At 34.3% G+C, this 11,904-nt stretch overlaps 1 pseudogene; it reads left to right on the forward strand.

Annotated features, from left to right (window-relative positions):
* Positions 1-235: 235 nt before the first annotated feature.
* Positions 236-11,601, forward strand: LOC114213746 (calcineurin B homologous protein 3 pseudogene; annotated as a pseudogene).
* Positions 11,602-11,904: the final 303 nt, after the last annotated feature.

Below are 11,904 nucleotides of genomic sequence, written 5' to 3' on the forward strand. Positions count from 1 at the left end.
TCCATGATCTATATCCATAAGCAGCTTTTTCTTTTATTCTTTAAAGAATGTGTGTTCTTGCCAGCTTAAATTAGCAAACCGTTAGTTGTTAATGTTTTAAAAAATGGAAATAAACTGGAAATTTTATTTAGCAAATTAACTCTTTATTAGCAGAAGGATTCTATATTGCATAATAATGAAACTAAGTTTGTGCTAGGAATCAGCAATGTGAGTATTAATTCTTTCATTACAACTCATGACTGTAGGCAAGTTAGAAAATCTCCCAGAGTGTCACATTTCTCATTTGGAAGTGGTTTTTGTGGGTATGTGATGGAATACATTATCTCTACAATCCTTTCTAGCTCTCAAGTTTTTCAAAATATAAACTTTAAAATTTGCAGACTAATTCTTTAGAGATGCTAGAAATGAAATATTGCTCAAATCCATCAAAAACAAGCCAATTGTCTATTTAGGAATAGGAAGAATGAGTGTTTAACACTATCTCCCCTAGTACATTTTTACTTTCTTGGATTCACTAAGATTTACAATAGCATTCTTCCTTGGTCCTAGCCTTCTATGACGGCCACAGCTGTGCCTTCTCTGAGCCCTCTCCACTGTGGTGGGTGGCCTGCTGTTTTGCTTTAGGAGGCCTCAGAGAGGCTCTTGCTGATACTTAAGACCGATCTCTCAAACTTGAGCCTTATCTCTCTAATGAATGCCTGTTCACCCTCAGAGCCAAATGCCCAGGGAGAACCAAACCTCTTGATCCTTGCTTTATGAACAACTACTTATTGGATCTCAGGGTCAGAAGCTCTGTGATGTAGTCACTCTGGTATTGTACTCTCTCCAGGAAATCTAAGGTTCAAACAGCCCCTGCGGCCACTAACTGCTATGGTGATAGATGGCCTCAAGCTGGTTTGACTGTTCCAGACTTCAGGTATGTGAATTCCTGTAAGTCTGGACTGGCAGCTTCACTGCTCTAAAGCTGCAGTGTCCTTCCGTCTCTCTGGGCAGCCCGTCTTTAATGAGGTGCTTTCCCAACACCTTGGCTTCCATGTTCTCTAGGCCTCTTTCGGCTAGTCCAGGCAAAGCCCAGAGAGAACTACCATGTTTTTAGTGCCCTTCCACAGCACCTATTTTAGTCTCATACTTCTTTCAATAAGAACAGAAAATGCATATAAAAGCCATACATCATTACTACATTCTTATTACACCATGATATATTGGTCTGATGCTGTGGTATTTTTCTGCTGAGCAGGACAGGCATTTACCTCCATTCATAAGATAATCAGATGCTGCCCATTGCCTTCTGAAAGGAATCTGAATGTATAGCTTATCCTGAACCGCTTTTTAACTCTTATGTGAGAGTAGGAAGGAAATTCAAGGAAATAGTTAGATAATAGCCCTATAGAAAGAGAGATATAGAAGTGTTAGATATAGATTAAGGTAAAATGAAGATTGGCAGTTTTCTGCTCTAGATGTACTAGTGTTAATATATCCTATTCTGGAGATGACCACTCATTGAATCAGGGTTTGGTTTTTTGGGGTTTTTGTTTTTGTTTTTTTTTGGTCCGTTTACTCTTAACATTTGAAAAAAAATGTTAACATTTAAATATTATATTGATGTTTTGAGTTTATGTTTAATGCAAAACTACCACTTTATATCTAATTGGTTAAATAAATTGTATACAAAAATAAATACTTAGTATAGAACTGAAGGACATAATAATTATTTCTCCTCCAGGAAAATGTCTATTCCTTCTCACAAACACAAAACAAAACTGAGGTGAACAGTAATATAAAATGCAAAGGAGAATATAGCACTGGACAGTCCTGAGACTTCTCAAAAGAATCAGAGAATCAACATTTACCACGAAGTCATTTACTGAAGACAGACAGTGATTAAAGACACCTAAGAGTTACCTGGGTATTTTGGGGTATTTTAAACACTCCACGACTAGCAATGAATAAACATCAAATATCAATAAATAGGATTTAAATGCCAAAATGTTGTGGATGTTGGTACGTAGGAGCGGTCACGGTAAAGGAGACAGCAGGACAGGTGCATATGTGGAATAAAACCCAGTCTTGCTTAATATGCTTCTGAATAGTGTTTGCTAAATTTCATTTAACGTTTTTCTAAATTGGTATTCCCGGGTAAGATTGGTCTGGATTTCTCTTTATATTTATTCATTTGTTTGTGTGTTTGGGGCTAGCAGGGGACGATGTAGCAGATGGAGTGTATCTTTTATCACTGTTTGGTGTTAGTATTTTGTCACCTTCATAGAAAAGTTGGAAGCTCTCTTCTTTTTTCTATGCTCTTGAGGATTTTAAATAGCTTTGAAATTAATTGTTTCTTGATAAATGACTCTGGGAAACAGTCCATTTTTTGAGCATAGTTCTTTGATCCATCTGTTACTCTGATGGCTTAGATTATCTGCTCAGATTATCTATCTGTTCTGTGATTGGTGGTGGCAGTTTATATTTTCCTAAAAAAGAAAAAAAATTATATATCACCTAGGTTTTCAAATGTGTTGGCATAAAATGGAGAAAATTAGTTTCACACGATTTAGTTAACATCCCTATATCTGTGATTATTGCTGTTATCAGTGTGTATGTCATGTATTTTCATGCTATTGATTTTCACCTGTTTAGCTTAAAATATCATTTATAAATTTTATTGTCTTGTTTTTCTCTCCCAAAATGGATCATCGATTTATTAGGTCTACTAATTTATTTATTATAACTTCTTTATTTCTGTCTACATGTATTGTTTCTTTTCAGCTTTTCTTATGTTAATTTTGTAATTTCTAATTTATTGAGTTGGATAGTTACCTCATCTATTTTCACTCTTTTCTTTCCATTGATACAAGTATCTTAGACCACGAGTTTTCTTCCTAAAAAGCTTTGGCTTTATTCTATAAGTTTAGAGAGGGAGATTTTAATTATTTTCCATGTGTTATATACACATACACATGCAAATAATTGTTACACATACTATTTGTATACATGATATAGTATATAGAGCATATACAATTATATATATATATATATTTAAAATCGCAAAAAATATTCACAAATATTTCACCAAAGAAGATACATAATTAAGTAATGCAGTATTGTGATTTATAATAAGAAATACATATTTGTTCTTACTTCCTGTTCCTGGCACAGAGCTCCTAAAATCCTTGGAACTTCCTAAGAGAGAAATAAAAGTGTCTTTTGTTATGTTAATGAGGTGACTTTTAGGGAGCCCTAGGTAACCTAAGGATGGAGATTGGTTGCCAGGGGAACCAACCATGTGATTAGTGGGTTGGACTTTCAGGCTCATTCTCCACCCCACCTCCAGCGAGGGGAGAGAGGGGCTGGACATCAAGTTCAATCAACAATGGTCAATGATTTAATCAGCTATGCCTATGTAATGAAGCTGCTATAAAAACCCAATGGAATGGGGTTTTCAGAGCGTCTAGGTTGATGAACACATAGAGATGTGAGAGAGTGGGGCACCCAGAGAACATGGAAGCTGGGGTGCCGGGTTGCAAGAGCACCTGGTTCCAGGTGTACTAAAAAGACCAGATTTGGCCCCTCACCACTGATGAAATCCAATGGTGAAAAATGAGTGGTGGTGCAACAAGAAAGGAATTTATTTCAGTGAGGTCAACACTGGGAAAACAGCAGACTGCCATTTCAAAGACTGTCCCCAGAATGCTGACTATACCTCCAGTTTTATAGAAGGAAAATGTAGGGAACAGGTGAATGGGTCTGTGCAGACAGACAGAAAAGGTCAAATTGATCACTGTCATGGAGTCAGTCAGGGGCAAATCTTGCTGGCTCAGGGGTAGTTTTGCTTGAGGGGGTAGTTTTGGTTCCCATCCAGGGATGCTTTGCCCTCGGGGACTTCTGCCTAAGCCAAGAGACCAGCTGGAAAGAAGAACCCAATGGAGGCAGCAGAAGTCCTCTTTCAACCCTTTTACTGTAACTTATCCTATGCATCTCTTTCATCTAGCTGTTCCTAAATTATATCTCTTTACAAACCAGTAATCTAGTAAGTAAAATGTTTCTCTGAGTTCTGTGAGCGGCTCTAGCAAATTAGAACCTGAGGAGGGGAACGTCCTATCTACAGCTGGTTGGTCAGCAGCACAGATGACAACCCAGACTTGCATTTGACCTCTGAAGTGGGGGCACAGGGCTGACTTACAGGACTGAGCTCTTAACCTGCGGCATCTGATGCTATCTCCAGGTAGATAATAATCAGGATTAAATGCTTGGTGGTGTTGAACAAAAGCACATATAGGAACTAATAAGTACATGACAAGATGATAAGCAAAGAAATGTAAATTAAATCTACAATGAGATACTATTCTTACCAACTAGATGAACTTTCAGAAATAGGACTAATAATAACAAACACTGGAGACAATGTGGAGAGATAAAACATTTCATACATTTCTGGGAGAATGTAAGATAGTATGGCCACTTTGGAAACAGTTTGGCGGTTTCTCAAAAAAAGTTAAACATAAATAACTATAGGACCCGGTACTCCTAGGATATATAAAAACATAAATCCACACACACAAATATTTGTGCATGAACGTTCACAACAGCATTATTTATAATAGCCAAAAAGTGAAAACAACCTAAATGTCCATCAATTGATAAATAGACAAAATGTGGTATATCTAACAGAATACCACTCAGCAATAAAAAGGAAAGAACTACAAGCCATACTACATTATGGATTAACTTCAGAAAATATTGTTCTAAGTGTAAGAAATTAGACACAAGAGACTACATATTGTATGGTTCCTTTTATATAAAATGTCCAACAAAGGTAATTTCACAGAGACAAAAAGTAGATTAGCGGATACCAGGACTGGAGACTGGCATGGGGATGGGAATGAGGTTGGATTATAAGTGGGCATGAATCTTTTTTGGGGAGATATAAAAATGTTCTCAAACTAATTTATGGTAGTTATTACATCAGTCGATAAGGTTACTAAAGAGCATTGAAATTGTATACTTGAAATGGGTTAATTTTATGACACTTGCATCTCAAAATTGCTAAATGTATATGTATATTTTTGGTTTGCACATTATTACTTTTCATAACTTCCTATATAATTTGTGTTTTCTTAAGTTAAATCAAAGGGTGTAGGCTTCATTAGTTTGGTTTTTCAACGCTGATTTAAGTGTTTTGTAATATTATGCATGGCCAAATTTTGGCATTTTTAAGAGGAGTATTTTTTATTGTCAGTGTACAAAAACTTAAAAATTATACTACATATTGATAATATTATTTAGATTGTTTGCATATTTATTTTTGTTTTATCAATTAATATAAAAGAAAAAGAAAAACTTAACTTTTCTGTTATGAATGTGTTTCTGTTTTTCCTTGGGTTTCCTGATGACTCTATGGGTTCTATGACTGTATTACTTTGTGAGTGAGTAGTCTCTTTAATTTTCATTATAATCTTCATTTAATCTTCATTATAAATTACATTATTTGTTATTTTTTTATTTAATTATTTTGCCCCAAATTTAAGTTCTTTTGATTTAAAATTACTAACCTGACCTTTTGGTTTTTGTTCATTTGCATATTCCTGGAATGACTTTATCTTTTTTATATTTGGCTTTTCTGGGTTATTTTGTAATGTGCATATTTTGTATACAATATATTATTAGATTTTGTTCTTTCTTCTAATAGAGAGTCTTTTATTTTAAATGGTTGAGTAAGCCCATATACATTTATTTAAATGATATATATGCTTGGTTAATTATGTTATTTATTTTTTCCCACTGCTTCTTTTTAATATTTCACTGTATAAGCAATGCTTGTTTTCTTTTATGGAAGTTTATGTTGTTTTCCTGATAATATGGAATGTTAATACATTTTCTAGTGGTCTTCCTTATGACTATTGCTTCTAGCAGTATACTTAGTTATCTAAATCTTCAGACAGGCTCAACAGATTTCTTCTACTTGGTGCCAACCACTGCTTATTTTGTGTCAATCAGAAAAGATTAGGTTATACTGTGGTATAGAAGAATACAACCTTGCAGTGACTCATCACAACAAAGTTTATTTCTTGTTCAAAGTTCCCTACAGTTTGGGCATCTCTCCAAAGCAGCTGTTCACTATGTGGCAGCTTAGAATCCCAGGCTACTTCAGTCTCATGACGCCTACCTCTCAACACAATGCTCTATGGTCCATTCTGCAGGAAATGAGATCATGGAAGAGTCTTCATCAGGAATTCAATATGTCAGCCTGGAAGTGACAGCAGTCATTTCTGTTGACATCCCTTTGGCCATAAGCTTGGTCTTGGGAAGGAGAGAGTTTTTCTTGTAAGTATCAAGAAGGAGAAGTGAGCAAAATACCTACTCGATGAGTTCAACTCTATTATTTTCTTTAGTATCTACTTTTATATCTTTAAATAATCATTCTCATTTTATACTTTTATCACTTTGATACTTGATCATAAAATGAGTACTGATTATAAACTGTGAGAAAACTAGACTGTTTATCTTCCACTTTCTGTCTCCTTCCAGCCTTATCTTTATGATTTATATGATTTCAGAGATTATAAATTCCTCACTGTCTTTTGAAATGCAAGGTCTAAATTTGAATCCCAGAACTTCTTCACAGAGATATTTAATACTTATAATATATGACTTGGTATTACTATTTTGCTCTTCCAATATAGAAGTACAATTAAAACACAATGAAACTGATTAGATTCAAATCCTATTGGAATTAGTTTTTTGACTTTATTGTCACTCTTAGTCTTATTTCCATAATCATATTTTAAGCTCTTTGCAGTGGGAAGAGAAGTAACATTTTTCTATAACATCTAAGAAATAGGCACAAAAAAATTATTTTTCAGAATTGTTTTGTTTTGTTTTAATTAGCAACATGTTCAGTTCTGAATTTCCTTTCAGAGAGAATTCCTGAAGTTTTGGACCAATACAGACTGAATACATCAGACTAATAAGTGCAATGGTTACAAAATATGGTAAATGAAGGAGACTATGATTTCAAATTTAATTAGATCTTACTATCACTATATAGAATTGGAATGGGAATTGGAATGTAAAATAATACATTTTGTTTTAAATCAATGCTTGCTAAATTTTATTTTCTTCCTACTTTGACTTTTCAAACATACTATTCAAATTGAAAACTTGTTGAAATAAATACATACGATAAAATGGTAGGTAAGCATTAGATTGGATCAGAACAATGGTGCATAAATCACGTGATAGCAAATTATCCTCACTAAGAGGACAGAAAGAAAAAAGTTATCCTGTGGATCCTATTAGCTGTTAACTTATATATCTTCATTATATAGACATATAATGTGTGCATATATGCACGTATATATGTATATGCACAGATCCTAAAAGTAAATGAGACATATCCATTCAAGTTATTATTTTAAAAATATGAAGTGTTGTTTATCTACTTTATTAAGCTTTCAAATTTAATACACAAAATAGTACTTTTCAATATTATACTATCAGATAACATTAAAATTTACTAAGAACATTTTACATATCAGGTACCAAACATACAAACAGAATTCAAAGGATGTTAAATTTTATTCAACAATGTCCAATGTAACTTCGGAGGTTAAAAATAAAACTTCTGACTATTGAAATAATGACAATGGAAAGTTGAGAAATGCTAATGAATTGCAGAAAAGCTGTCTATATTATTACAACAAAATCCACCAAGTTACCTATGAAAATATAATTTCAAAGTCTTACACTGCCATTTATTTCAGTGGTGAATGAAATTTTTTTCATAAGGAAATGAGATATCATAGGGCTTAAGTTTTAATAAAATTTTTTATTGAAGTAAAACTTACATAAAGAGAACAGGATCTATTTTGTCAGTGAACAAAGAGATTTCAACAAATTTTTAGATGCTGAAAGGAGCATCACAGTCAATTCCATAGATGGGCTTTAAAATATATTAGACACAGCTGAAGAAAATATCAGTGGACTAGAAAATAATGGACAGAAATACAGAAAGGCAAAATTATGGAAAATAGGCAAAACAATAGAAACAATGTAATATATGGCTTTGTATTGTGAAAATGTCTGACATGCGTGTATTTGGAATCTTAGAATGAAAAGAGAGAAAAGACAGAAATTTTATGGAGATAAATAATATAAAAAAATGTACAATACTATTTATGATGTCAACCTACATATCAAGAATCTCTATAGTATTAAAACAAGATAAATAAATATCATATTTAACTCTAACATACTAAACATTCTATAAATAAATCAAATAGAAAATATCCCGAGAAACAAACTGAGGTTTCTAGAGGGGTGGAGGGTGGGTTAGCCTGGTGATGGGTATTAAAGAGGGCATGTTTTGCATGGAGCACTGACTGTTATATGCAAACAATGAATCGTGGAACACTACATCAAAAACTAATGATGTAATGTATGGTGATTAACATAACATAGTAATAAAAAAAAGAAAGAAAAAAAGAACAACTAAAAGGGGGGAAATTAACTTATTTAAAGGAGAAAAATAAAACTAAATGCTGATATCTTAACAAAATTGATCGAAGAACAAAGACCTGTGGAATAACGTCAAAAAAAGTTTGCCCATTTTCCTCATTATGAACCAGCTTTCTATAATGTCCAAAATGTAAACTCATAAACTTGCACAGATTGGCCCTTCAAATTAAACACATTCTCTCATTTAGTTAAATTCAGGACCATGATTCAGGCGTTCTCATAATAGTAATTTTTAGACTATTTTTATTCCCTTTAATTTGGGATATTTTAATATTATCTTTGGTTTATAAAGCTATTTTATTTCTACTTTTCATATTCTAGAGTATAAACCCACATAATTAAACTAACTTTTAAGTTGGCATTTTAAATTATATACTGTATCGTTTCTTCCCTGTACTATTTTTCTGAGCTCTTTTTCTCCAGAGCAGAAGTGAGTGTTCTCTTATTTAAGTATCCATCCCTATAATACAGTATTTCTGTATTAATGTTGATTCCATTATTCTGAAACTTTTTAATCATGATTTTTCTAAAAACTCCAAGCTCTTTGAGAGCACAAATACTGCTTCTTCTGTTCATCATCTACCAAAATGCGTGGCACAGAATAAGTACTCAATAAATGTATGATTTATATATAAATGAATAAAGAAGTGTTAATCCAATCCCTACTTATTTTACACCTTTTAAAGATTCAAATGACTGTGACTAATTCCCAATCCATATGCAGTGAGAGATTTAATATTCTTCCCAACGTATCTGATCAGGATTCCATGGAAGGGAATGCTATTCATTACCTAGCAGATTAAAGTTCATCTATAACGTAATACATGAAGAACATTTTGTGCAATGAGTAAATAAAAGGACATGAATATTCTGAAAGAGAGATTCTGTCATCTTTTCATAAACTGCTGCTGATATATTATAACCTTGCGAGGATCGATGCCATTTATCAATTTAGAAGGCAGAGAAATTAGTAGCAGGGCTGGTCTCACTTTGGTCTCAATTTCAAAAAAACCAGACTTCCAAATTTACTGATTTTCCACCTTCATTTTTCCATTCATCCAGAATGTGGGTGGAGAGTCAGTACTCTTAGGTTTTATACTGTTCTGCTTTTCTCAGGAGATGAAGCCTAACCATGCTGCCATAAAATATTAAAGGGATGGTAGAAGCAAAATGATTTATAAACAAAAATCTACAGAGGTCTCCATTCTTAGGGAGAACAGTATCTATAAATAAAAATCTATAAAAGTCTAATTCCAAAATAGTGTTTTTTAGATCTTCCTTTTAAGGGTGAATTATTTCTAAGTTTCAAAATAAGAATACCTTTCTACTCCATTTGTAATCTGCTTCTATTTCTCATATTTACTTAAAATGTATTATCACTTAAACAAAACTATCAAATAACTTTTTGTCTGGTATTTGTGATTATAAGCTGTTTATCTCTTCACCATCATAAAATGTATTCTCTATATCCTGTCATATAAATTTCGGATCTTGATTTAATCAGCTGAATTGTCAACCTGACAAATGGGGTCATCATTGAGACTGGTTCAGTATGTCACACCATCCAGGTTCTATGTTGTGGGGGAAATGTAAAATAACATTCTTACCAACAATGAACAAGGGTTCCCTTTTCTCCACATTCTCACTAACACTGTTATTTCTTGCCTTTTGGATAATAGCCATCTTAACACATATGAGATGGCATCTCATTGTGCTTTTGATTTATACTTGCCTGATGATTAGTGAGGCTGGATACTTTTTTCTGTATCTGTTAGCCATCTCTATGTCTTCTTTGGAAAAATCTCTGAGTCTCCTGTGAGTCTGAGGAAGTGACTGAGCTTGTGGGCAATACGGGCTTCTCATTAGACCAGATCCAGTGGCTCAAGTGGAGGTTTGAGCAGCTAAGTGGAGACCAGCCCACTATTCCTAAAGAGGACCTCAACAAAGTCCCGGACCTGGAACTCAATCAGATGCTATCCAAAATACATCATGACTTCTTCAGTAACAGGAACCTTGGCAAAATGTCTATCTGCCTGGCTCACAAGATCAACTTTTCGCACTTCCTGACCCATCATGTCATACTTCTGACCTGTCCATACAACCAAGGAGAAAGAGCAGGTATAGTATGCTAGAAAGGAAAGCTGAGATTTCTGTTTTACACGTATGTAATGTCCACATCACCCTGGAATAATATGAAAATGTGGCCAAAGAGGTCTTGAGAAATTGCCACAAGGAGAAGGATTCTGCTCAATGCATTGCAGATAGGGCCATGATGGTGGTGGCTAGCATCTGCATGGGGCAGATGGAGCATGATCAAGTGTAAGAAGGAGTCACCTTCAATGACTTCCTGAAGATCTCGCAGGGGATAGACATCAAGAACAAGATGCACATCTGCTACATTAACACAGAAACAATTGCTCTTTGTTACTCACCCACCACCTCCCCAACAGAGAAATTGTACTTTGCCCCAGGGCAGCCTCCCCAGATGCATGGAGTGCTGAGGCCCATTAGGCATCTTTTTGCTACAGCTCTGAATGTTTTCTTGTTGGTATGTTCTTGTTTTATTACATATTGCGTTTGTGTGTTGGAGGTGGGGAGGGGAGGGGGGAAGGGAGACAGATAATTTTTCTTTTAGTTTAGAGGTTCTTGGCCCATGATAAACCAAATTCAGACCTAACAGGTTGGACTGCATATTTTCCAGAGATTCTAGACTTTGAGTAAGATACAGTAACTGGATAGAACATTTAGGTTGACTCCCTGTGAGAGACGCAAGTGTATTCAGCACATGAGAAAAAGGTTGCAAATGGATATTTAAGAGCCGTAAAGTGTAGACTGTAGCAAAGCCTACTATTTGCCCCTAATACCTAAGCTTTTTCTTCTATATCAATAGAAAAAAATGTTAGTTGAGCAAATGGCTCCCCATAGAGAGACTATATTTCTCAAGATTACCTACAGCTAAGTGTGGTTATGTGTCTAACTTCTGTTCCATAGCATATGGGCAGAAGTTACATGTACAGTTTCTAGTCAGTGCCCTTAACACGAATAACCATGTCTTTGTATTTCTTCTTTCTGTAGTTGGAGTGGGGATAAAATGACAAAAACTGGAATAAGCTTTTCAGACCAGAATATGGAAGCTAGATATTGAGGGTGATTAGCAACAAGGTAGATTAAGTCTGGGCTTCCAGTGACTTCATGGAGAAAAGCCTTAAAAACAGAGAAACTTCTACATGAATAAAATCAAATAAAATAAATGAGCAGTAAACTTTCATAATGTTTAAGCTCTTGTGAACTATGGCTATTTGTCTCAATAGCAAAACCAACATCCTAACTAATGCCATCAGATTTTGGAGATTAAATTGGTTTACTATTTGGCAGGTACTTTATTTAAAAAAT

Source organism: Eumetopias jubatus, unplaced genomic scaffold (assembly GCF_037043125.1).
Source record: "Eumetopias jubatus isolate StellerSeaLion01/CBP00866 unplaced genomic scaffold, mEumJub1_p1.0 scaffold_4, whole genome shotgun sequence".
Lineage (NCBI taxonomy): Eukaryota > Metazoa > Chordata > Mammalia > Carnivora > Otariidae > Eumetopias > Eumetopias jubatus.